This window comes from Rhinoraja longicauda, chromosome 6 (genome assembly GCF_053455715.1).
Source record: "Rhinoraja longicauda isolate Sanriku21f chromosome 6, sRhiLon1.1, whole genome shotgun sequence".
NCBI lineage: Eukaryota > Metazoa > Chordata > Chondrichthyes > Rajiformes > Arhynchobatidae > Rhinoraja > Rhinoraja longicauda.
In genome coordinates, this window is record NC_135958.1 from 25,566,465 (window position 1) to 25,593,272 (window position 26,808).

Below are 26,808 nucleotides of genomic sequence, written 5' to 3' on the forward strand. Positions count from 1 at the left end.
ACTTATCCTGTATTTTTTTTTCCGTTTACGCTTAATTCCCCCTGAACCAAAGGGTCAGTTAAGTGTCAACCAGATTATGGGTCAGGAGCCACATATAGGTATCTCTAAATTTGTGTTCATTAAATAGATACTATTTTGGTGTAATCCGATTGATCTTAGTTTTAGTTTTAATTTTCGACCTACAGCATGGAAACCAGTCCACACCGACCATCGGTCACCCATTTACACTAGTTCCATGTTATCCCACTTTCTCATCCACTCCCGACACACCAAATGTCAATTTATGGAGGCCAATTAACCTGCAAACCTGTACGTCTTTGGAATGTGGGAGTACCCAGAGGAAACCCATGGAGAACGTTTTCGCAACGTAACTACCTATTGAGGCAAGCCAGAGTGAACTGCAATAATTGAATATTGGCATAATCGGTTAGTGGAAATAGACCTCCAGTAGTTGTGGAGATAGTTACACCTGAAAGTGAACCACATGATATGGAAACAATAGAAACAATGGGAAAAGGGATAAATGTGATGGGAAGCAATGACATGGGGCCCTATCTTTGATGTTGAACCATGAGAAAGTGGGACCATATGGCAGGGTGGACCAGGGGGCACCGCATGATGGCTGCCTCGCCTACAGTCTGTCTGTCCTTGTCAAACTCTTTTTGTTATTTTTGGTAAGTTTTAAAAGTTTGTGTAAATGTTCTCTGGTTTGTTTTATGTGGGGGGTGGGGGGGATAGGGGGAAACTTTTTTCAATCTCTTACCTTGCTGGAGATGCGATTGTTTTCCGGATCGTATCTCTGGTCGCTCTGCGGCCTCACATCACGGAGCTAGAGGTCTTGCCTGGGACTGACCTTGAGTCCCCGCGGGGGCGTGGACTTATCATCTGAGCCTGCGATCCCTTGCCTGGGATCGACGCTCCAATGCAGCCTGCAGACTTTAACCTCAGGAGCTCGCAGTCTCGGTTTGAGACCGGTCGGGAGCTCCAAAAACTGCACGAGGTTCGACTCCCGACCCGGGGTAGATCGCCGATGCGGGGGAGCTGAGATCCCCCCCGATGAAGGAGCTTGATCGGCCCGATGAGGAAGGCTAGCCGCCGGCTACAGGAGTCAAGATCATCCCGTCAACGGAAGGTTAGAGCCCCCGAACGCTGGAGGACAAAGAAGGGAGAGATTGGACTTTTTTTCACCTTCTATCACAGGGAGAGATGTGGAGGAGTCACTGTGGTGGATGTTCATGTTAAAATGTATTTTGTGTGTCCTGTTGCTTTTTATTGTTATGACTGTACGGCAATGAGGTTCCTCGTATGTTGCAAAACATACTTGGCTAATAAAGTTTTATTGTGATTGTGAGATGTATAGGGACGTGAGGGGACGATGGATTTTCAGGAAGTGCCGATACATTCAAGACGAGCCATTGTTGGCTTGAACAATTCAAGCATGCAAAGAGAGCTTAGTAACATGGTATCAAGGGACAACAACCACTCCTTCAATGACATCAAAGTGAGGGAGATGGTCATCGACTTCAGGAAGCTGGGTGGAGTACAGGCCCAGTCAGCATCAATGGTGCTGAAGTGGAGATGGTCAAGTGTTTCAGGTTCCTGGGTGTAATTATCTCCAACAATTTTTGGGAGGCATGGTGGTGCAGTGGTAGGGTTGTTGCCTTACAGCACCGGAGACGCAGGTTCGATCCTGACTACGGGTTCTGTCTGAAAGTTTATACGCTCTCCCCATGACCGCATGGGTTTTCTCTGAGATCTTTGGTTTCCTCCTACACTCCAAAGACGTACAGGTTTGTATAAGAAAATAACTGCAGATGCTGGTACAAATCGATTTATTCACAAAATGCTGGAGTAACTCAGCAGGTCAGGCAGCATCTCGGGAGAGAAGGAATGGGTGACGTTTCGGGTCGAGACCCTTCTTCAGACCGATGTCGGGGGTGGGACAAAGGAAGGATATAGGTGGAGAGGTTGATTGGCTTGGTATAAATGTAAAATTGTCCCTAGTGTGTGTGTAGGATAGTGTTAATGCGCAGTGATTGCTGGTCGGTGCGGACTCAGTGGGCCGAAGGGCCTGTTTCTACGCTGTATCTCTAAACCAAACACTATGAGCAAGAAAGCACTAAACCAAAGCGCTGTATCTCTAAACCAAACACTATGACCACCGACATCTCTACTTCCTCTGAAGACGAAGGAAGTTCGACATGTCTCTAGTGGCATCAATTTACGTAGATTCACTGCAGCAAGCATTTTGTTGGGATGCATCGTAGCGTGAATCATCCGAGAATAAGGGACAAACTGATCGACTTACCTAAATTGTGAGAGGCATAGATAGGATAGATAATCAGAATCTTTTTCGCAGGGAAGATATATCAAAGACTAGAGGATAGAGCTTTCAGGTGAGAGGGCTAAAGTGTATAAAGAATTGGAGGGCAGGTTTTTTACACAGAGAGTGGTCAGTGCCTGGAAGGTACTGCCAGGGGTGGTGGTGGACGTAGGTATGATAGTGGCATTTAAGGAGTTTTTTTAGATAGGAACATGAATATGGAGGAATGTGGATCTGCTTTGATAAATTTTGATGAACCCAATTTCTTTATATAGAAACAAGGACTGCAGATGTGTTGGTTTATACCAAAGATAGACACAAGTGCCGGAGTAGCTCAGCGGGTCAGGCAGCATCTCTGGAGAAAAAGGATGGGTGACATTTCGGATTGGGACACATCAATTACATTATAGCAACAGACATTATTGTCCGACAAGGAGCAGAACAACAAATGCATTTATTTACTGCTTTTTCACATGTTGTGAAGATTGACGGTGAAGTAAGGGCTTAGCATAACTTTCATTTACGTCCAGCATGAACATTGTGGGCCGAAGGGCCTGTTCCTATGCTGTACTGTAGTATATTCCATGTTTGAAGAAAGGATGATGTGCTATCCGGACAATGCAGTTTATTTAACGAGGAGAAATTGCTCCGATTCATCGATGAGGAAGAACAAATAGCCGTAATAAGCATCACGACCTTTGAAGAACCACGTTACATTATTGCAACAGACATTGTTATCACTTGGGGCACGGAACAAGAAAGAGCAGCACGGTGGTGCAGCTGGTAGAGCTGCTGCCTCATAGCACCAGAGACCCGTGTTCGATCCTGACCTCGGGTGCTGCCTGTGTGTGGAGTTTGCACGTTCTCCCTGTGAACGCGAGGGTTTCCCTCCGGGTGCTCTGGTTTCCTCCTACATGCCAAAGATTTGTAGGTTAATTGACCCCTGTGAATTGCCCCTGGTGTGTAGGGAGTGGCTGATAAAGTGGGATAGCAGGGAACTAATGTGAACAGGTGAACGATGTTTGGTGTGGACTCGGTGTGCCGAAAATCCTGTTTCCATGCCATATCCCTACAAAACTAAAACAAATGCATTTATATGTGTAAGAAGGAACTGCAGATGCTGGTTTAAACTGAAGACAGACACAAAAAGCTGGAGTAACTCAGCGGGACAGGCAGCATCTCTGGAGAGAAGGAATGGGTGGTGTTTTGGGTCGATACCCTTCTTCAGACTGGTAGGGATAAGGGAAATGAGAGATATAGATATAGTGATGTGGAGAGATAAAGAACAATGAATGAAAGATATGCAAAAAAAGTAACGATGATAAAGGAAACCGGCCATTGTAAGCTGTTCGTAAGGTGAAAATGAGAAGCTAGTGTGACTTGGGTGTGGGATGGATAGAGAGAGAGGGAATGCCGGGGAGTACCTGAAGTGCAAATTGGAGGAACAGCATTTCATATTTCGCTTGGGGAGCTTACAGCCCCAGTGGTATGAATATTGATTTTTCTCACTTCAGGTATGGCAAATCAAATTCCTTGTATGTTTTTATATACTTGGCTAATAAATTAATTACTTACTTACTTACTTGCTCACATTCTTTCTCTCCAGAGATGCTTGTCTGTCCCGTTGAGTTACTCCGGCTTTTTGTGTCTAAATGCATTTACTGCATATACTGCTTTTAACATTGTGAGACGATTGACAGTGAAGTATGAGTAAAATCTAGTTCTTTCCTTTGCTACTTAGAGGAAATAAATTGCATCTGTTGGCTTCTCATCGGGTTTTATGTTGCAGGGGCCCATAAAATTTATAAGCGTCCAAGTTACAAGGAAGATAGAGTGGAGCTCATTGCTTACGGCAATCATTATACACATGAACAGTAATGTGGATGGACATTTTGGCTCACAGGGTCTAAACTTGTAGCAATGTGTGTTGAATGCCTTGTGCAAATTTCCCACAATGCACTTTATTCACCCCCTCCATTCTGGTCGGCTCTGTAGCTTTGGTTCTCTGGAATGATGGAGTATTTCAGTCATAAATCTTTAATAACAGGGTTTTGAATTACCCGATTCCTGAAAGTCTTTTCTGAAGGCTGACATTTCTCATGAAGCAACCTTTCTCCCCCTTGTCATCCCACCAAATATTTGTTTCCGAAAAGGACTTTGGGACAATTGACTGCAGACTTGACCAGCCAGCTAGTCACTACATCCCACCCAGTCACTGACATTCCTTTTGACTTCAACAAATGTCAACACATCAGCAACTTCAGCAGCAGTGGGCACGTAATGTTGTTAATCTTACGCCCACCGTGGGTCACCCCTGTGGGTCCGGAACACAAAAATAGAAGGAGAAATAAAATAATTTGCTTTAAAACAACAGTTAGGTGCCCAGCACATAGGTCAACTTGTTACATCAGCTGGGATAAATTTACCCAGGTTTATACATGAGAGCAAATTTGGTGACCAATTGGACTCATAAATTCCTTCACTGGGAATTGAAACACGATAGTTAATATAGAGAGTCATAGAGTCATGCAGAGTGGAAATAGGCCCTTCGGTCCAACTTTCTCACACTGACCAACATGTCCCATCTACACTAGTCCCACCTGCCTGCATTTGGCCCTTATCCCTCTAAACCTGTCCTATCTGTGCACATGTCTAAATGTCTCTTATACATTGCGATTGTATCTGCCTCCACTACATTCTCCGGCAGCTCGTTCCACACACCCACCACCATTTGTGTGAAAAAATTACCCCTCAGGTTCCTATTGAATCTTTCCCCCCTCACCTTAAACCTACGTCCTTTGGTTTTCGATTCCCCTACTCTGGGCAAGTAACTCTGTGAGTCCACCCCATCTATTCCTCTCGTGATTTTGTACACCTCTCTAGGATCACCCCTTCATCCTCCTGCGCTCTAAGGAATAGAGTCGTAGCCTGCTCGACCCTATAGCTCAGGCCCTCGAGTCTCGAATAAATAGAAACAAATAACTGCAGATGCTGGTTTATACCAAATATAGCCATAAAGTGCTGGAGTAACTCAGCGGGTCAGGCAGCATCTCTGGAGAAAAAGGATGGGTGACGTTTTAGATTGGGTATTCGCAGAAAGGGGGAGAACTTCTTCAAAGTAGGTGAAAGTCAACTCAAGAGTGTTTTATTGTCATATATCCCAAAACGGAACAATGAAATTCTTAATTGCAGCAGGGCAGACAGATATGTGAACATAGTACTCTGTGAACATCATAAGAAATAACAACAAAGTTCAGTGTACAAAAAAAACAAACTAACAATAACAGTGCAAAGACAAAAAGCAGTGCCTCCCAAGTCTATGTCATTCAGAGCTTAGGTGGAGGTTGTCGTGTTTAATAGCCTGATGGTTGTTGGGTTTAATTTGGGATTTAAGAAAAACAATTACTAAAGAGTCAAAGTCCTGCGTATTGAGTGCTGACAAGTAACTCTTTTTTGGCTTGGAAAACAAAAAGAGAATTCTCCCTGAGTTTGTTTTTAATATGAATCTCCTGGGTGCTGCCAACGGCAAAATCTGAAGCATATGCTGGGCTGTAGACCAGTGGGCTTTTCTCCATGTCCATTTACTTCTCCCGAGTGTTGAAAATTCAGGATTGAAGAATTGTTGTTGGAGTGCCCTTGTGCCGTTCTCAAGGCATCTGGGACTGACGCAGGTAGGGCACGGAATTTGTAGACACAGGGAACAGCAGATGCTGGAACCTTGAGCAAAAACACAAAGTGCTGGAGTAACTCAGCGGGTCAGGCAGTATCTGTGGAGGGAATGGACAGGTGACATTTCGGTTCAGGACTCTTGTCTGAAAATATAGTTAGAGCTGTTGCGCAGAGGGCCAGAGGAGTGGGGAGAGAGGGCTACAGGAGTGGAAGGGTAGGGTGAAGGGACGGAGAAGTGGGGTGAGAGATGGCATTATGAGTGGGGGAGAGAATGTTGGAGGAGTGGGGAGAGAGGGTTGGAGTAGTACAGAGAGAGTGCCGTGGGAGTGTGGACAGAGAAAGGGCTGGGGGGTATGGGGCGAGAAAGGGCGTGGAAGTGGACCGGAGACGGAGTGAATAATTTGGCCGTATAGTCAAGCCTGTATAGGGAGTGTAGTAAAGGGGCTGAGAACACATTTTGGGGCGGCACAGTGGCGAAGCTAGTAGAGTTATAAAAAGATAACTGCAGATGCTGGTACAAATCGAAGGTTTTTATTCACAAAATGCTGGAGTAACTCAGCAGGTCAGGCAGCATCTCAGGACATTTCGGGTCGAGACCCTTCTTCACACTGAAGAGTTGAGTTCAGTAGAGTTGTTGCCTTACAGCACCAGTGACCCGGGTTCGATCCTGACAACGGGTACTGTCTGTACGGAGTTTGAACATTCTCTCTGTGTCCATATGTCTTTTCTCTGGGTGCTCCGGTTTCCTCCCACATTCCAAAGACGTGCGCGTTTGTAGGTTTATGGGCTTCTGTAAATTGTTGGTGGTGTGTGGGATGGAACTAGTGTAGGGGCGATCGTTGGTCATTGTGGACTCAGTGGGCCGAAGGCCTGTTTCCACGCTGTATCTCTAAAGTAAACATTCTTGAGGGGCGCCAGTGACCAATGCACATTGATTTTCACATGAGTGACGATGATCTCTGGGAGTTTGGAGTAAATTTCAAACCATTGGATTTTTAATCCATCCACAAAAGAAATACTGTAATCTGTGGATTTGAATCTCTATGAATACAACGGCTGGTATGGATGAGATGAGCAAATAGCTTCCTTCTCTGCAGTAAATTCCTAATAAATGTTGTTGGAATATTAATACGACTCAATCGAACTGCACTTACAGATAACGAATCATCTCTGTGGAAGGTCATGCACAAGGAATGTGTCAGGAGGTGGCACAGTGACGCAGCAGATAGAGCTTTGGAACGTAAAAACTCCCTTTCCAAAGTCGTGTAAGTTAGTAGGTTAAGTAGCCTCTATAAACTGCCCCTAGTGTGTTGCATGCAAAAGTGAGATAACATAGAGCTAGTGTACAGGTGATCGATGGTTGGCGTGGACGTGGTAGGCCGAAGGCCTATTTCCGTGCTGCATCTCTAAACTAAACTAAACTAAACTAAACTAAACTAAACCAATCACAGTTGAGCTCTTTGTATCCTGGATCACACATTCACTACTTCCAGCTTTTGCTCCCACACCAGGAGAAAGCCCAAGGCTTCCTGCTGGGTTTATGGTCCCTTAACTTTGCAAGCAAGTGCTTTGATTTCCGGATGATGGACACAGCCAGAATCCACCAGGCAACCTATTCCAAGTATTTTCCAAAATTGTGCAAAAATGACGAGATATTTACTTTGAAAGCAAAAGTGAGCTGTTAGCTTTCCTGTTGCTGAAATGAATACTAGACAGCGCTCGTTTTCATTGAGATATCTTTCACCCCATTCACACAAACCTTCATGTGTGTTATCTACCCCCTGAGGGCAATCAACCTGGTGATGTGGAACATACATTGCCTTCCCATCATTGTCACTATGTCTGCCGCTCCCCACCTCACAACCCATTTCACTTGGGTAACTGCACCTCATACTCCACTTGGGTAGCTTACAACTCAACAGTTCAGGCTTCAGGCTTGAGAGCATGGAAACAGGGCTTTCAGCCCACCGAGTCCATGCTGACCCATTCACATCAGATCTGTGCGTTATCCTATTTTCCCACTCCCGATACACTAGGGGCAATTTTCAGACGGCCAATTAACCTACAAACCTGAGATAGACACAAAATGCTGGGGTAGATCTGAGGGTCAGGCAGCATCTCTGGAGCAAAGGAATAGGTTACGTTTCGGGTCGAGACCCTTCTTCAGACACAACCTACAAACCTGCATGTATTTGGTAGAAACAAGGAATTTCAGATGCTGGTTTATCAAGGAAGGACACAAAATGCTGGACTAATACAGTGGATTAGGTAGCATTCCTGAAGAATATGCACAGGTGACGTTTTGGGTTGGGACCCAATCAGACCCTATCTAATTAAAGCAGATAAAATGGTACATGAATGTAATCAAGCTATCTCAATTACAAAAGGTAGAACAAAGAAAAGATACCAGAGTGCAGAACATAGTTTTTCAGTGTTGTTGCATAACAGTTCCAGAGAAAATGTCCAATGCCTGCAATGAGGTAGGTTGGATAATTGGAAATGTATCGTAGCTGAAGAAAGGACCATTCAGAAACCTAATACTAGAGGGGAAGAAGCTGTTCCTGAGTCTGGTGGTGCACACTTACAAGCCTCTGTACCTTCTGCCGAACGGGACCAGGGAGAAGAAGGAATGACTGGGGTGGGACAGGTCCTTGATTATGTTGGCTGCTTTCCTGAGGCAGCGTGAAGTTAATGGTGTTGGAGTTAATGGTGGGGAGTCAGGTCTGTGTGACGGACTGAGCTACATCCACAACTCTTCGCAATTTCTTGTGGTCTGGGGCAGACAATAGACAATAGACAATAGACAATAGACAATAGACAATAGACAATAGACAATAGACAATAGACAATAGACCTTTTCCATCTTTAATTCCATCATTGCCCTTCAAATGTCTTCATCTGTCGATCAACGTCCATTTCTGTCGCCGTATCTGTATATTTTATACATCTATATTCCCACTGTCTATCTATATTTGTGTATCTGTCCCGTACAAAGCACAGATCCAGGGCATTAGTTTCAAGTACATTCTTTCTGCCTTCTGCCAAAGGCACAGAAGAGATGAAACTGTTTGGTTATGTCTGTTTTCTGTTAGTATCAGAAACCTGATGCAAAATGTTGGCTGTGTAGTTACAAAAAATTCCGCTCATCTTATTCATCCACCATGCCAAGATGGACGAAACCACTAAGTGCTTATGAACATTGTTGAATCTTCTGGTGAACTGTAGGGTTTTTCCCGGCTCTAGGTTGCCACTGACTGGATTGGAAATCGGCAAGTTGCTTCCCATCTGTTCTTGTGGACAGTTACCTGATTCAAGGTGTTCCTTGTACCGACTGGTCTAAAGGTGGAACTCCCATGTCTTGCTGTCAAATCTCCAGATTTCCTTGCAGACATTGCATTCGGTGTTCCCAAAGGGGCCTCCTTTACCTCGTGGAGACCAAGCGTAGGTAGGCGACCGTTACACATAACGCTTGTAGCGCTCAGTCTGCCAAGGCCTGCTGGATCTCCCGGTCGCTGATCGTTTCAACTCCCCTTCCCATTCCTACACTTCCCTTTCTGTCCTGGGCCTCCTCCGTTGCCTGAGTGAGGCCACAGCCAAACTGGAGGTAGAGAGCACCTCCTATCTGCTTGTGTATCTTACAACCTAATGGTATGAACAGTGAATTCTCCAATTTTAGGTAACTAATCAACAAACATCCCCCCTTCCCAACCCCCCCCCCCCCCCAACACATGGATGTGTGCCCATTTCTCCCTTTCCCCTTCCCCCTGTCCGTATGCAACAATATTCCTTCTCTTCTTCAAAAGTTTGCGCCTCTTCTATCCTTATCTCCTTACAACACTCAAGCAGAGGGGACTCGACGGGCCGAATGGCCTACTTCTGATCCTATGACTTATCTCACACTTGTTTGCCTTTTCATCTCTGGCTTTTGTCCAACCATCTGCCAAAACAAAAACCTCCCTCGCCTATATCCACCTGTCACTTGCCAAACTTTGTCCTGCTCCACCTTTCTTCCAGCTTTCTCCCTCACGAAGGACAATCAGTCTGAAGAAGGGTCTTGATCTGGAACATGCCTAACCATGTCCTCCAGAGATGACCAGCTATTACTCCAGCACTTTGTGTCTTTTTCTCCAGATTTCCTTGCTCCTTTCCTGATGGTATTGACTCACACTTGCTTCCATTACAGTGACAGGCTCCATCCATGTCTCTCTCTTCATTTCTCCTTGAATGAATGTTATTTCACTACAGGGTGCAACACAGCACACAGGCCTAATCTTGTTCTGTCCCCGCCAGTCCCTAAATTACAGGTGGTCATTTCACCTGGATATTAACCAGAAATGTCCAACACTAGAGGGTATAACTATAAGGTGAGAAGGAAGAGGTTTAATGGGTAGGAGGGAACTGCGGATGCTGGTTTATATCGAAGATGGACACAAAATGCTGGAGTAGCTCAATGGGTCAGGCAGCATGGAGAAAAGGAATAGGTGACATTTTGGGTCGGAACCCTTCTTCAGAAGTTTAATGGAGATGTGCGGGCCAAGATTTTTACACTGAGTAGTGGGGGCCTGGAACATAGGGCCAGGGTTGGCAGTGGAGGCAAATATGATAGTGGCGTTTAAGAGGCTTTTAGCTAAGCACGTGAAAGGCAGGGAATGGAAGGATATGGCTCATGTACAGATATGGCAGATGAGATCGATTGCCTGACTTGACCCATGTTTGTGACTCCATATCTATAGCAATGGATTGGCTTTGAGACAGAACACTGGTCTTGCCAGTGACACCCTGATTCCTAAAATAATTAATAAATAAAATAAAGGTTTTCTCAAGTCCTGCCCAGATGGCCAAAAAATAATTTTTGACGGATGTTGAGACTATAATTTGATGTCTTGAAAAGGGACATAGCTGGCAGTGAGCAGTAGAGTGTGGGATTAATTGGATCCCTCCTTCAAAGGGGCTGGCACATTCACAATGGACTTCATCCGTGATGTGGTCATTCCATGAGATCTTGGAGAAGGTTTCAAGGGCCAGCATAACTGCGCAATAGTCGCTGGACTTGTTTCGTGTTGGAGTTGCGAACGATGGGTGTGTTTTGCATCAACATTAGCAGGCCGAGTGACAGGAATAAGTTATGGGCAAGGGCTTGATGCCCAATTGGAGACAAAGCAACCAGGCGACCCAAAGGATACAGCAAAAGTTACTGAAGCAGATAAAAGTGCCTGTGATCACACTTGGTCAGCAAGGACGCAGAAGGATAGAGTCCAGCAGTTTGATATAACTTTGGAAAAAGAAACTCTCTCAAGGAAGATAGATGCCAGGAAATACCTTTGCCAGTAAATGTGTGCACTCCAAAGACGTACAGGTTTCGAGCTTAATTAGCTTTGATTAAAATTAAATAAATTGTCCCTAGTGTGAAGGATAATGTTAGTGTACTGTGTGATCGCTGGTCGGCACTGACTAGATGGGCCGAAGGGCCTGTTTTTGTGCTGTATCTCTAAAGTCTAAAGTAAAATTATTACATGATACTCACAGACATGGAGCACCACAGGAAAATCTGAGCGTTTATCAGGTATTGACTCACTGAATGGTGACTAACTGTGCAGAGGAACAGCCCTGAGCAAAGTACATGTCATAGACACATTGATGCTGCAGCAAAGGTTGCCTTGCATGATGTCATGATATTGGGGTCACAACCCTTACAGCCCAGTGCAACCAATGGCAACCCAACGTGCCAATGGAAGGCTATCAATATCCTTAAAGTTTTTTTTAAGACAGGACGTGGGAGTCCAAAACTAGAAGGCAGAGTTTTAAAGTGAGAGGGGGAAGATGGGGAAGATATAAAAAGGATCTGAGGGGCACGTTTTCATATACTTCTACGGAATGAGATGCCAGAGGAAGTGGTACAGATGTGGGCCAAACGCCGGCAAATAGGATGAGTTCAGGAAGGCAGCTTGGTCGGCATGAACCAGTTGGGCCGAAAGGCCTGCTTCCGTGGTGAATAACCCTATGATTCTATGATGATTTGCAGTTCATGAAGACTGCGTTTTCTACCACCAAAACTACGATGAAGTTCACCTGCCAAAGACTGTGTTTGTGTATCACCATCTCAAAGATAACTTAGTAATTTTCACCAATCCATGATCTCCAAAGATGTTGCCTGACACGCTGAGTTACTCCAGCACTTTGTGCCTTTTTTTATACTGCGTGCAAGTTGGCTTTATCTTACCCAAAGCGTGGCTTCCATCCCCTCACCCAGGCTGATCGCTGGGCTGCTTGTGTGGTCTCCTTGTTATGCTAATCTTCTCATACAACTAGATCTGAGTGAAACCGTCAAGCCTCCTCGGCAAGTGCGCCAGGGAGCTTTGCTGGTCATGAAAGATGAATGGAAACGGATTAGAGCAAGGTAGCGGGTCCTTTTGTTGTTTTTAGATGAGAGATTTCATTCATCAGTGCACCACTCCTGAGCAGAACTGCCAAATAAGCAACGCATGACAGTGTAGTCCCACTTGTAATCTATCGCCGTCTGTCCATTATTCCAAACATTGGAACTAGGACAAAGGGGATTCAGTAAGAATGAGCTCGAAAGTGTTTCATGAACAGGGATCCAATAGGTGAGGATAGGTAAGACTTAATTGTGTTTCATTTGCCATTTATTGAAGAAAAGTCATTCATTCGGGTGGAAGTGACTCAACACATGAGACCCTTAATTAAAACCCTTTCTTTATATCTTGACAGGGGATTTGGGGGCTATCTTTACACTTTCCGCAGATAATCCAAAAGATACACTGAGTTTAATTATTCTTCTTTATTTTTATTTTGTGCATGTGGGTGGCCTAAAGTTTAAAACGCCAGGTTCGTGTCTATCTGTCTCTCCCATCTCGGCACAGCGGCATGGCGGTAGAGTTGCTGCCTTACAGTGCCAGAGATCTAGGTTCGATCCTGACTCTGGGGGCCGTCTGCACAGAGTTTGTTCGTTCTCCCCGTGACCGCGTGGGTTTTCTTCTGGTGCTCAGATTCCATCCCACGCTCCAAAGACATGCAGGTTTGTAGGTTAATTGGCTTCTATAAAATTGTCCCTAGTGTGTAGGATAGAACATTTGTATAGGTGATTGCTGGTTGGCATGGACTAGATGGACCAAAAGGCCTGTTACCATGCTGTTTTCCTAAACTAAACGAAACTAAACTAAACTCAATTAAACTAAATTAAACTAAACAAAACTTCACTAAACTAAAGTAAACTTAAGTAAAGTAAACTAAACTAAACTAATCTCCCTAGAGCCAAAACTGTGTCTCCAACTATCTTAGATTCCAGATTGTCTATTTCCGTCCCAACCCACCATCAATTTTCCAACATGAAGACTCCTTTCATCATGGAGCACAGGAAAATAGGAGCAGGAATGGGCCAGCAAGGACCTCAAGCTTGCCTCACCGTTCAATGTGATCATAACTGGTCTATGCTGGTGACAATGTCTGTGCCAGATCCCCGTAACCCTCAATTCCTCCATCTTCCAAATATCTATCCATCTCCACCTTAAATATATTTCATGATCTCTTTCAACCACTCTCAGGAACAAAGATTCTCTGCCCTCTGTGAGAAGACAGATTGAGAACCTCGTGACCTGGTGCCAAGACAACAACCTTTTTCTCAATGTCAGCAAGACAAAGCAGATTGTGATCGACTTTGGGAAGCGAAGCAGTACACATACCCCGGTACACATTGACAGCGCCAAAGTAGAGCTGGTTGAAAGTTTCAAGTTCTTTGGAGTAAATATCACCAGCAACTTGACCTGGACCAGCCATTTCGAAGTAATGGCCACGAAAGCACACCAACGACTCTTTTTCCTTGGAAGTTCGGCATGTCCCCAACAACTCTCACTATCTTTACAGATTGAATCCATTTACACTTCATGCTGCCTCGGCAAGGCCATCAGCATAATCAAGTATGAGTCTCATCCCTGTCACACCCTCTTCTCTCCTCTCCCGTCAGGCAAGAGGCACTGAAGTGTCAATTCTTCCCAGTTGTTATCAGTTGTTATCAGGCAACTGAATCATCCTATCACCAACAAGAGAGCGGTCCTGCCCTAGCTTCTACCTCATTGGAGACCCTCGGACTATCTTCAATCAGGCTGTACTGGACTTTATCTTACAATAAATGTTATTCCCTTCATCCTGTATCTGTGCACTGTGGATGTCTTGATTGTAATCATGTATAGTCTTACCGCTGACTGGATATCATGCAACAAAGAAGCTTCTCACTGTACCTCAGTACACTTGACAAGAAACTAAACCAAACTAAACTAAAACATTTCAAAACAAGCAAAGTGCCATACCAGCTGCCTCAGGAAAAATCCTGCAGTCCTTTTTCACAATGTCCAGGGTAGACCTAATTCCCAGTCATACATTCCATGATTAAAGACATTCTGGCAGGCTGCTGAGCTGTTATCCCAACCCCATGTGTATTGGTTTCCTTCCAATTTCTTTCCTAGACGTTTTTAACACCAGGGGCACCACTTGGCAAATTGGGCCAATTCTCACAAGTTGTTGCCAGCAATTCCTGTTGGAATTTCAACTTTCTGCACCATGCTTCGAGTCCGTGAATTTGTAAGTGGCTCAGAGAATTGAACATGTTTCAAAGAACGCATGTCGAGAACCAGAGGACATAGGTTTAAGGTGAAGGGAAAAATGTAATAGGTATCTGAGGGGTAACTTTTTCAAGGGTGGTGGGTGTACGGAATGAGCTGCCAGAGGAAGTGGTTGAGGCAAGGACTATTGCAACATTTAGGAAACAATTAGACAGGTACATGGACAGGACAGGTGTAGAGGGATATGGGCCAAACGCAGGCAGGTGAGATTAGTGTAGATGGGACATGTTGGTTGGTATGGGCAAGTTGAGTTGGGCTGAAAGGAATGTTTCCACGCTGTATGACTCTATGACTATGACTAAGTATTAAATCTAAAGTAGACACAAAGTGCTGGAGTAACTCAGCGGGTCAGGCAGCATCATTGGAGAAAAGTAATAGGTGATATTTCGGGTCAGGACCTTTCTTCAGACGGAAATTAGAGGGGTGATGGGTGGGGGGGAGAGGGGGGAGTGGAAATTGGGTTAGGAAAAGGCCAGAACAAAACAGAGGCGGCAACATATGACCAAAGAAGGTTGGAGCCCATAGTGGCCCCATGGTTGGCAGAGGAAGAGAGGATGACGAAGGGAATACAGGGATGCTAACAGTGGAACTCAACAAACGATTAGAGTGGGGGAGGGGGGGGTTGGAGGTTGGAGAGAGGGAATGCAGGGGTTATCTGGAGTTAGAGAAATCAATGTTTATACTTCTGGGTTGTAAGCTGCCCAGGCGAAATATGAGGTGCTGTTCTTCCAATTTGCATGTGGCCTCACTCTGATATTAAATCCAATAAATCCATGGTGCAGAAAGTTTTTCATAGCTGGCAGAGCTCCACAGACAGCTCTGCCTGGCATTAGGGATGTTTCTGTACGGCTCCATCCAAGGCCCATCAGACCACTGGACCTCAGGATGTGAAGGTAGTCCATGATAGATCTTCTGCCACTGGGTGCTAATGGTATGGGCATGCGCGCAGGACAATAGACAATATGCCATTCGGCCCTTCGAGCCAGCACCACCATTCACTGTGATCATGGCTGATCATCCACAATCAGGAGTAGGCCATTCGGCCCTTCGAGCCAGCACCGCCATTCACTGAGATCATGGCTGATCATCCACAATCAGTGCCCCTTTTCAACAAACCTACAAATCCACACGTCTTAGGGAGATGAGGGGGGAATTTCTTTAATCAGAGGGTGGTGAATCTGTGGAATTAATTGCCACTGACGGCTGTGGAGGCCAAGCCAATGGGTATTTTTAAAGCAGAGATTGACAGGTTCTTGATTAATACAGGTGTCCAAGGTTAGATGAAGAAGGCAGGAGATTGGGAATGAGAGGGAAAGATAGATCAGCCATATTGAATGGCAAAGTAGACTCAATGGGCCAGATGGCCTAATTCTGCTGCTGATTCATGAATTTATGAACTTATTGCAGCAGCACCACCAGGCCACAAGAGATAGTGGAGAGAGTGGAGTAAAACCTTTCTCCACATTCTTTCCCCATCCGTCTCTCCACCCCTTCTCCACCCTAGTCCTCCTACCAGTTCCACTGTTCTCATCCTTGTATCCCTGTTGTTATCAGACCTTCCCCAGCCAACAGTGGGCCATTATGGCCTCTACTCTTCCTGAGGTCATCTGTTCCCAGCCCTGATATTTTTCTGGCCTTTTCTCGGCTCTAGTTTATTTTCCATCCCCCACAACCCACTTCTACTTTCAGTCTGAAGAAAAGTTCCGACTTGAAACATCACCTATTTGTTTTCTTTTTCTCCAGAGATGCTGCACGACCCGCTGAGTTACGCCAGCATTCTGTATCTATCTTCGGAGACTTTTTGAACTCTCTTCAGAAAATAATAATAATAATAATAATGCATTACATTTATATAGAGCTTTTCAAACACTCAAAGACGCTTTACAGGGATTACTAGAACATAGAGAAGTGAATAAATAGATAAATAAGTAAACAAACAGAAAAAGGAGACAGAAGGTGAGGTGACGGTCAGTGGTTGAAGGCAGTGCTGAACAGGTGAGACTTCAGTGATGGTTTGAATGTGGTGAGTGAGGAGGAGTCTCTGACGGTTTGGGGTGGCGAGTTCCATAGGGTGGGAGCAGCGATGGAGAAAGCCCTGTCCCCCCAGGATCTGAGTTTGGTCCGGATGGGGGGGGACAGGAGATTGGCAGCAGCAGAGCGGAGGGTGCAGGTGGGAGTGTGTCTGTGGAGGAGGTCAGTCAGGTAGGATGTGGCCAGGTTATGGAGGGCTTTGTAGGTCATGAGGAGGATTTGTAGGTCATGAGGAGGAAATGGCAATTGATTTTGAGTCAATTAATAACTTCAATTTGAGGTTCATGGATTTTCTTTGTTGACAATGGGTATTTGCAATGTGGGTAAGGTTGATCTTCATAAGTTCATAAGTGTCCATCAGTTACAGGAGCAGAATTAGGCCATTCGGCCCATCATTGTCTACTCCGCCATTCAATCATGGCTGATCTATCTTTCCCTCTCAACCCATTCTTCTGCCATTTCCCCTTAACCCCTAATCTATTATTGACAACCACTCCAATCTCTGCCTTAAAAATATCCATTGACTTGGCCACCACAGCCTTCTGTGGTAATGAATTCCCCAGATTCACCACCCCCTAACGAAATAAATTCTTCCTCATCTCCTTCTTAAGGTACATCCTTTTATTCTAAGGCAATAGCCTCTGGTCCTAGACTCTCCCACTAGTGGAAACATCCTCCCCACATCCACTCTATTCACTGTTCGGTAAGTTTCAATGAGGTCCCCCTTCATCCTTCTAAACTCTAGCAAGTACAGTCCCAGTGCCTTCATCATATGTTAACCCAATCCTTCCTGGGATTATTCTCGTAAACCTCCTCTTCTCCAACGCCAGCACATCTCTGCTCCGATCTGGGGTCCAAAATTGCTCTTCAAAGTGAAGCATGGTTAAGGGTTTGGATGGACCTCTGATGTTCCCCACATGACTACCTTCCGACCTGGTCAAGTAAGGTTGGCAACAGGCTCAACGACAGATGGACGTGCCCAGCGCCAGGTGAAGGAAGAGACTGATGAAGTTCACATTTCATCCTATTGTGTGGAAGGTTTGGGATTGCTCCAGCTCAACCGTGATCAATCTTTCCTCACCTCAACCAGTACGGAACATACCACACACAAACAACTACCAGCTCACCCCTCGAACGCCGAAAGGAGGGTGTAGATTGCAGCAATTCATAAAAATATGCCGAACATGTTTTATCGAGAACAATATCTTGCTTCATGGCAGACTCAGGAAGACACGCATATGCTGCCTTTTATTATTTTACTCCTTTGGGGATTACAAAACATCGCTAGCTAATGGGGGATTACATTGCACGTTGTTATATTAAAATTCACAATGACTTTAGTGAGGGAACAATTGCTATGTAAATGTAGCAGTAACTTTAAACCTCTGACCTAACACTCCCGTTACAACGTTGAAAGCAAAGACTTAATTGTCAAGTCACCCCCACCCATTGGAAATGAACAGGGGTGACACCCAATACCCACTGCCTCTCAGGGGATGAACTCACTGGTAAAAATGTACCCGTTCACCTGTCTCATATTCTCTGCGTTTCCTGTGACTGAGGGACAGGGTTCAGGAAAGGGGCAAGACCCAGACTGAGAGGGCAGAATAAAGAGGTAAAAACTCTCTGGAGAAGTAGAGGGTTCTCAAGAAGGATCCCGACCCAAAACGTTTTTAGTTGAGTTTATTGTCACGTGTGGCAAGGTACAGTGGTACCTTGTTGCATGCTGACCAGTCAGCACAAAGACTACACATGATTACAAACGAGCCAACCACAGTGTATAAATACTTGATAAAGGGAATAAGGTTTAGTGCAGGATAAAGTCCAGTGAAGTCCAATTAAAGATAGTCCAAGGGTCTCTAATGAGGTACTCAGCACTGCTCGGATGGTTCAGTTGGCTGATAACAACTGGGAAGAAAATGTCCCTGAATCTGGAGGTATGTTTTTTCAGACCTGCAGATGCTGCCTGACCCTCCGAGTTAATCCAGCACTCTTCATTTTGCTCAAGTTTCCAGCATGCATGTGGTTCCTTGTGTCTTAAGAGGAGTATTCTGGTCAGAGCTTGAATTTGTACATTGTCTTTCATAGATAGAGACACAAAACATATCACTGTGAAAATATAGTCACTCTATCTGTAGAGCAGCCAATTTGCACTTAAAGGGGGCAGTGTAACGTTGACCAGATAACCTGGGGTGTTGACAAAACCCAAAGTGCTGGAGTAATTCAGCAGGTCAGGCAGCATCTCTGGAGTTAATGGATAGGAGACTTTTCGGTCGAGACCCTTCTTCAGACTGATTGGGTTCAGACCTCTTTACACTTTAGAGATACAGCGTGGAAACAGGCCCTTCACAAAAAAATGTTCACTGTACCTCGGAACACATGGGCGAATGTATATACTCTGTACAGACAGCACCCGTAGTCAGGATCGATCGCAGGTCTCTGGCACTGTAATAGGAGTAGGGCTGGATCGCATAACCTCCTGACTGACGAAGGCAATCATGCTGCTTGTGATATCTGGATGAACACGTAATGTGCCATAACTTACAAGGCTACAGGGAGAAGCTGGGAAGTGCGTGTGATTTGACTGGGGAGCCACCTGGAACTGCACGCTAAATAATCCCTTGTGTCGGAATTTTTATAAAAATAAAACATGCAATGTACTCATGAAGTTTCAGTTCAGCAAGATTCATAACAATGATATCTTCCAATAAAACGCAAGGTGCCGGAGTAACTCAACGGGTCAGGCAGCATCTCTGGAGGACATGGATAGGTGACGTTCTCCAGAGGTGCTGCCTAAACTGCTGTTGCTCCAGCACTTTGAGTCTTTTTTTTGTAAACCCACATCTGCTGTTCCTTTTGTCCCCCCTATTTTACTGCTTCACTGCAAAGTCTCCTCAAGATATGCCTACTTTGAAGAAAACATGTTCTCACTGCTCCTCCTCTGTGATTCCTGTTATACCCGTGCTCTTCAACCATCAGCCTGAGGAAGGTCCCAACCCAAAATGTCACCTATCCATGTTTTGCAGAGATGCTGTGTGTAGGTAGGAACTGCAGATGCTGGCTTATACCGAAGATAGACTCAAAATGCCGGAGTAACTCAGCGGGTCTCAGCAGCATCTCTGGGAAGAACTAAAAGGTCACGTTTAAATTCAGAGCAAAGGATCCCGACCCGAAATGTCACCTATTATTTTTCTCCAGCGATGCTGCCTGATCCATTGAGGTACTTCAGCACTTTGTGGTTTTCCCTTGGTCAACCAGCTTCTGCAGTTCCTTGTGTCTTAACACCAGGCAGAGCTAGACGTGGGACTGTTACCCCTGACTTCTCCCACCCACTGGGTGTCACTAATGACATCCAACAAGTTCATCTAAAACAAGCAGTAGGTGAATGAATGGGTGCCACACTGTTTGTGTGTGTGTGTTATCCAAATAATGGCACAGCCACAACCTACTGCCAGGTCTGTATCCTGAGCTCCGAGGAGTCCTTTTCAACAATAAGTTGTGAAGAGATTGAACAGAAAGCCGTTTCTCCAGAAATGTTGTACAAAGAAAATAACACTAAATAAGCAGAAAGGTCTGAAGAAGGGTCTCGACCCGAAACATCACCTATTCCTTTTCTCCAAAGATGCTGCCTGACCCGTTGAGGTACTCTAGCACTTTGTGTTTTTCCTTGGTAAACCAGCTTCTGCAGTTCCTTGTGTCTCAAAATGTTCAGGTTGCTTTTGTTCATGCAATAGACAATAGACAATAGACAATAGGTGCAGGAGTAGGCCATTCGGCCCTTGAGCCAGCACCGCCATTCAATGTGATCATGGCTGATCATTCTCAATCAGTACCCCGTTCCTGCCTTCTCCCCATACCCCCTGACTCCGCTATCCTTAAGAGCTCTATCTAGCTCTCTCTTGAATGCATTCAGAGAATTGGCCTCCACTGCCTTCTGAGGCAGAGAATGCATCCTTCAATTTGTAATGCGTTACACACAGGAGCTTTTTAATTCAGCTCTGACATCTGATAAATCACTTCACGGAATCTGCTTGAGGAAAATGATAAGTAAAAGCGGCATTATTGTGCCAAGTGTATGTCACCACTTTCTCGTTCACTCTCCCTTCCACCAGGTGATCTCATGAGTTAGACAGCTCACCCCAGTCTGGAGTCTGGGATTCAACGCAACATTTTAATTACAGTGTGCCAAGGTCCTGGTGAGGTGCTCTTGCAGTCTACCCACTGTTGCTTTGCAAGCAAGCAAGCAACACAGCCAATTTTTCCAAAGGAAATTGAAGAATGATCTGATCAAGGTGCTTAAAACTTTGAAAAACGGTTATATGGAGAGAAGCTATTTCTTCTGCCAAGTAAACTCTGGGGCAGCACATTGGTGCAATGGTAGAGTTGATGCCTTACAGCACCAGAGACCCAGGTTCGATCCTGACTACGGGTGCTGTCTGTTCAGACTTTGTACGTTCTCCCTGTTTTCTCCGGTTGCTCTAGTTTCCTTCCACATCCTAAAGACTATGGTGGATATTTACCCTCCAGGCCCAAAATACTTATTTACTAACTTCAGCAGATCAAACAGTTCAAGGTCAATGATGCTTATAGAGTCATAGATTTATAGTAGGAAAGAACTGCAGATGCTGGTTTAAATTGAAGGTGGACACAAAATGCTGGAGTAACTCAGCGGGACAGGCAGCATTTCTGGAGAGAAGGAATGGGTGACGTTTCAGGTCGAGTGAAGAAGAGTTACTCCAGCATTTTGTGTCTACCATAAATTCATAGTGTTACACAGCTTGGAAGCAGGCCCTTTGACCCAGCTCATCCATGCCAGCCCAGATATCCATCTGAGGCAGTCTCATTTGACTGCATTTGGTACATATCCCTTTAAACCTTTTCTAACCATGTGCCGGTCCAAATATCTTTATATGGTTATGTAGTTTAACCTTCCAATTAGTATATTTCCTCATCTACTTGACCTGGCACCCAGACCATCACTCAAACCAACCCCCCCTCCATTGAATCCATCTGCACTTCACGCTGCCTCGGCAGCATAATCAAGGATGAGTCACAGCCTGGCCACTCCCTCCTCTCCTCTCCTCTCTCCCATCGGGCAAGAGGTATAGTAGTGTGAAAACGCACACCTCCAGATTCAGGGACAGTTCGTTTCCAGCTGTTATCAGGCAACTGAACCACAATTAGAGAGCAGTCCTCAACTACAATGCACCTCATTTGGAGACACTCTGACTATCTTTGATCGGACTTTACTGACTTTATCTTGTACTAAACGTTATTCCCTTTATCCTGTATCTGTACACTGTGAATGGTCCGATTGTAATCATGTATTGTCTTTCCGCTGACTGGCCAGCATGCAACAAAAGCATTTTGCTATACCTCGGTACACCTGAAATAAACTAAATTAAACTAAATTAAACTAAACTAAACTAAACTAAACTGATCAAGAGGAATAATATTGTCCATGTTGACCTAATTAAGACTCCATCCACTTGACCTGAGCAACAGAAACAAGATCATTATAGTTGCACAGCATCACATGAAGATAATGTCGACTAATAGGAATAGGTGCTGGACGCTCTTTGGTCTGCCCGATCCTTGTTGACCTCCCAGCGGAGCGAGCTGTCCGTCAAGGAATGTTGCCGACTGGCCCACTGCAGACTGCAGGAGTACGTGCTGAGGGACGCTCTGAAGCTTGGTGCAGCCAACGCCAAGGCCCTGTGGGGGAGGACCACAGTCTAGGGTCCTTCCGCTGCTGGACATGGGGGGCAGGGTGTGGTGGAGAGAGACGCCCCTCCAAATAAGGGATATGTATGTAAATGTATGTAAAGGTCTAAGTAAATGCCTGTATTGAATATGTAACCTCCGGGAATGTCGGATGGGTTTGTTTTAAAAATGATGGTTTGTAAATGATATTTATAACTTGAATAAAGTATTTTTTGAAAAAAAAAAAAATAAAATAAAATAAAATAAAAAAAAAAAAAAAGGAATAGGTGCTGAGGGACGCACTGAAGCTTGGTGCAGCCAACGCCAAGGCTCTGTGGGGGAGGGCCACATACTAGGGTCCTTCCGCTGCCAGACATGGGGTGCAGGGTATGGTGGAGACGCGCCACAAAATAAGGGAAGGGTTTCCATGCCAGAGGGCCACATGAGTGGAAATGGTGATGGTTAATTTTGTATAAAATTCGTATTGAATAAATGTATAGCCTCCGGGAATGTCAGATGGAGTTTTGAAAGGAACATGTTTTGTATATATTTATTTCTTGAATAAAGTAAAAGCCATATAAATATTACCATGCAGTGAGGAAGGGTGTTTGAAGTTACAGAAAAGAAGATAAGGAATCCTCTCCTCACCCTGGGTGCAAGGAGGACCTCTTCCCAAAGCCTTCTTCCTATGATGAATGTATTGTTCACCTGCAACCCATTGATATTTGTTTGAGTTTGTAAGAATAGTACTGTGTTTCGGAAACAGAGGCAAATTCATCAGGAAGATCGACACAAAAAGCTGAGTAACTCAGCGGGGCAGCCAGCATCTCTGGAGAGAAGGAACTGGTGACGTTTCGGGTCGAGACCCTTCTTCTGATCATCACTCGTCCATTTTCTCCGGAGATGCTACAAAGAAGGTTATCTGCCCAATGAGAGTAGAACAAAATAACAGACAAAAAAAATCATGAAGAATGGCGCCAAGACATGACGACTCTTGACTACTGTCTCAGTGTACTATTCCTATACACTGTACTTAACTATACTTTTACTGGACTGTATTCAAAAAGGGAATTTCACTGTACCTCAGTGCATGTGACAATAAAGCACCATTGAAATCCTGTGTAAAATTATAATTTCCGTTAGAATTTACTTCTCGGAATAAAACGTGCTTCATTTAAAATGCTATGACTGTGTTTAATCTGAGTCGTTCACTGGAAGTATCTCCTCCTTGGTGGGAACAGGGGAACCACAGCCCAATACAGTGATTATTGACACCAAACCCCTTTAGAAATGAAACTATAGCAGTTTCCTTTACAGATATAACGTGAAAACAGGCCCTTCAGCCCACCGAGTCTGTGCTGACCTACGGAGTAAACTCATGCAATCACAGGGAGAATGTACAAACTCCATACTGACAATACCCGTAGTCAGGATCGAACCAGGGTGAAAGCACACACCGCCAGATTCAGGAGCAGCTTTTTCTCCTCTGTTATCAGGTTTCTGAATGGTCCTTCCCTCAGCTAGGCCACTGTCCGATTCACCTCTACCCCGTTGCGGACAATGGACTTTGTCCACAGAACTGTTGCACTATAATGCAGGGAACTATATTCTGCACTGTATCTTCCCCTTTGCTCTATCTTTTGTATTTGAGCTTGACTTGATTGCACTTTTGTGTAGTATTGGAACATAGAATATAGACCATAGAACAGTAAAGCACAGGAAAGGGCCCTTTGGCCCACAATGTTTGTGCCGAACATAACATATAACATAACATAACAGTATAACAGAACTTTATTGTCATTCGGTATAAATACCGAACGAAATTTCAGCAGTCACAAGACACAGCAAAAAAGAAAAGAACACAGGACACACGACCCCAACACAAACATCCATCACAGTGACTCCAAACACCCCCTCACTGTGATGGAAGGCAACAAAACTTCCACTCTCTTCCCCCCGCACCCACGGACAGGCAGCTCGACCCCTACCGAGGCAACCGACACGCACAGCCCCCGCAAGGGGATGGAAGGCATGATGCCTAGCTGAACTAATCTCATATGCACATGGTCCATATCCCCGTTTTCCCTGCACTTCCATGTGCCTATCTATATGCCTCTTATATTTAAATCCCACCATCATATCTGACACCACCACCACCCCTGGCAATTCATTCCAGGGCCCCCACTGCTCTCCGTGTAAAAAACAAATTGCCCTGCACATCTCCACTAAACTTTCCCCCTCCCACCTTATAGTTATGACCTTATAGTTACTGATGGAATTTCCTCCCTAGGAAAAGGTTCTGACTGTCTACCTTATCTATGCCTCTCATAATTTAATATATTATCTTCACCGATCTGATTTATCTAATCTGATTGGATAGCATGCAAAACAACTGTGTCTTGGTATAGGTGTCAATAATAAACCCGAACCTAAACGCTGGGCGGCAGGGCGGTGCAGCGGTAGAGTTGCTGCATTACAGTGCAAGAGTCCCTGGTCCGATCCAGTTTGCATGTTCTTCCTGTGACCTTCGTGGGTTTTCTCTGGGTGCTCTGGTTCCCTCCCTTGCTCCAAAGACGTGCAGGTTTGTAGGTTAATTGGCTTTGTAAACTTGCAAATTGTCCCTAGTGTGTGCAGGATAGTACTAGTGCATGAGGATTGCTGGTCGGCGTGGACTCAGTGAGCTGAAGGGCCTCTTTCCACGCAGCATCTCTAAACTAAAGTAAACTAATGATAGATTATAAAAGATTAACGTTAATCCAAATTATTTCTGCCTTTTTTTTGCAGCAGCAGCAGCACGCAATAATATTCTCGGTCGGGGAATCAGTATGAGGGGAAAAATAGGCGAATGGAACAGGAACGGATAAATTACCTGTTGCAGCCGTGCAACAGAGTTACAAACACCAGGACACTGCAACTCTCCTTTTTAATGTTACGGTCCCTTGTCTGAAATCGCTGCCGAGACAGTCATTAAAAAAAAATCAGAAATAATTTATTCTTTGATTACTCACTTCACAGCTAAGGAAAATCAAGGTGCTTTCTGCACCATGCTGAAAGAACGAATTGTTCCTCGTGGATTTTCCACCCAAAGTCAAATGCAGAAACAACTCATACTTTAGATGATGTTATAAAGCTACAAGGGGTTTTAAGTCAACACGGACTCTGTGTAAATTGCACCCATTGTGATTTTTCCAATCAGCGCCATTTCAAATGTTTGTGCAGGACCTGAGGGGCAGCAGTGGGAGGAGAGAAGACTGGGGAGTGCAAGCTCTCTCTGAAAATGTCAGTCAAGGTGAGACAAATGTAAAATAAATGAACATGCAATTCTCCAATTTCAGGTAATTAACCGATCAATAACCCTCCCCGCCATCTCCTCCCTGTGCCCCACTTGGATTCGTACCCATTTCTCCCCTTACCCTTCCACCCCAGCTACCACCGCCCCCCCCTCCCCACCCCATCCCCTTCCACCTTTATTCCTTCCTCTGCATTCACAATTCTCACCTCTTCTATCCTTATCTCACCCTTTTTGCTTTTTCATTTGCCTTTGCCCAACTGTCTACCTATAAAATACCCCTCCTCGTGTCTGTCCACCTATCACTCGCCAGGCTTTGCCCTGCCCCTCCTCTCTTCCCGCTTTCTCCCCGTGCCCCGCCCACCACCACAATCAGTCTGAAGAAGGGTCCCGACCCAAAACGTCCCTTATCCTTTTTTTCCAGAGATGTTGCCTGACCTGCTGAGTTGCCCACTGAGCTGCCCTATGTTAAAGCACCAGCAATCTATGTCAACCATCTACCAAACAAACCCTTCTCACCTGTATCCATCTATCACTTGCCAAGCTTTGTGCAAAAAGCAATCTGAAAAGTTCCGGATCCGAAACATCCCCTATCCCTTTTCTCCAGTGATGCTGCCTGACCCACTGAGTTACTTGTAGTCTATCTTTTATTCTGCCCCTCCTCTCTTCCAGATTTCTCTCCCCCTCCCCACCACAATCAGTCTGATGACCTAAAACATCATCTATCCATATTCTCCTGAGATGTTGTCTGACACGTTGAATTACTCCTGCACTTTTCTCTGAGAATGTAAACCTTAATTGCTCTTTCTAATTTTTATTTTGCCAACTTCAGTTCATTCAGGGTTATGTTGGAGGAAATTTCTGGACAGGTTTGCTGGGTTCTCAAATTGCCCTACAGTGAATTACTTTCCAAAGTGTAGTCATTTGCACTCAAGTCAATTCTGCAGGAAAAGTTCCTTCAAATCAGTCCATTTTAATGTAGAACTGAGTAGAATCTAGGATTGTACTGGAGACGGGAGAGTCTGGGACCAGAGGCCATAGCCTCAGAATAAAAGACACACCTTTAGAAAGGAGATACAAAGGAATTTCTTTCGTCAGAGGGTGGTGAATTTGTGGAATTCATTGCCACAGACAGCTGTGGAGGCTGTCAATTGATA

At 44.9% G+C, this 26,808-nt stretch overlaps 1 long non-coding RNA gene across 1 annotated transcript in view; it reads left to right on the plus strand.

Annotated features, from left to right (window-relative positions):
• LOC144594834 (uncharacterized) overlaps nt 1–25,311 on the plus strand; it is a 73,815-nt gene extending 48,504 nt beyond the window's left edge. Inside the window, exons 2-3 of the long non-coding RNA XR_013547427.1 lie at nt 7,149–7,257; nt 25,150–25,311. This is a non-coding gene — a long non-coding RNA (uncharacterized LOC144594834). The remainder of the gene's footprint in view (nt 1–7,148; nt 7,258–25,149) is intronic.
• Nucleotides 25,312–26,808: the final 1,497 nt, after the last annotated feature.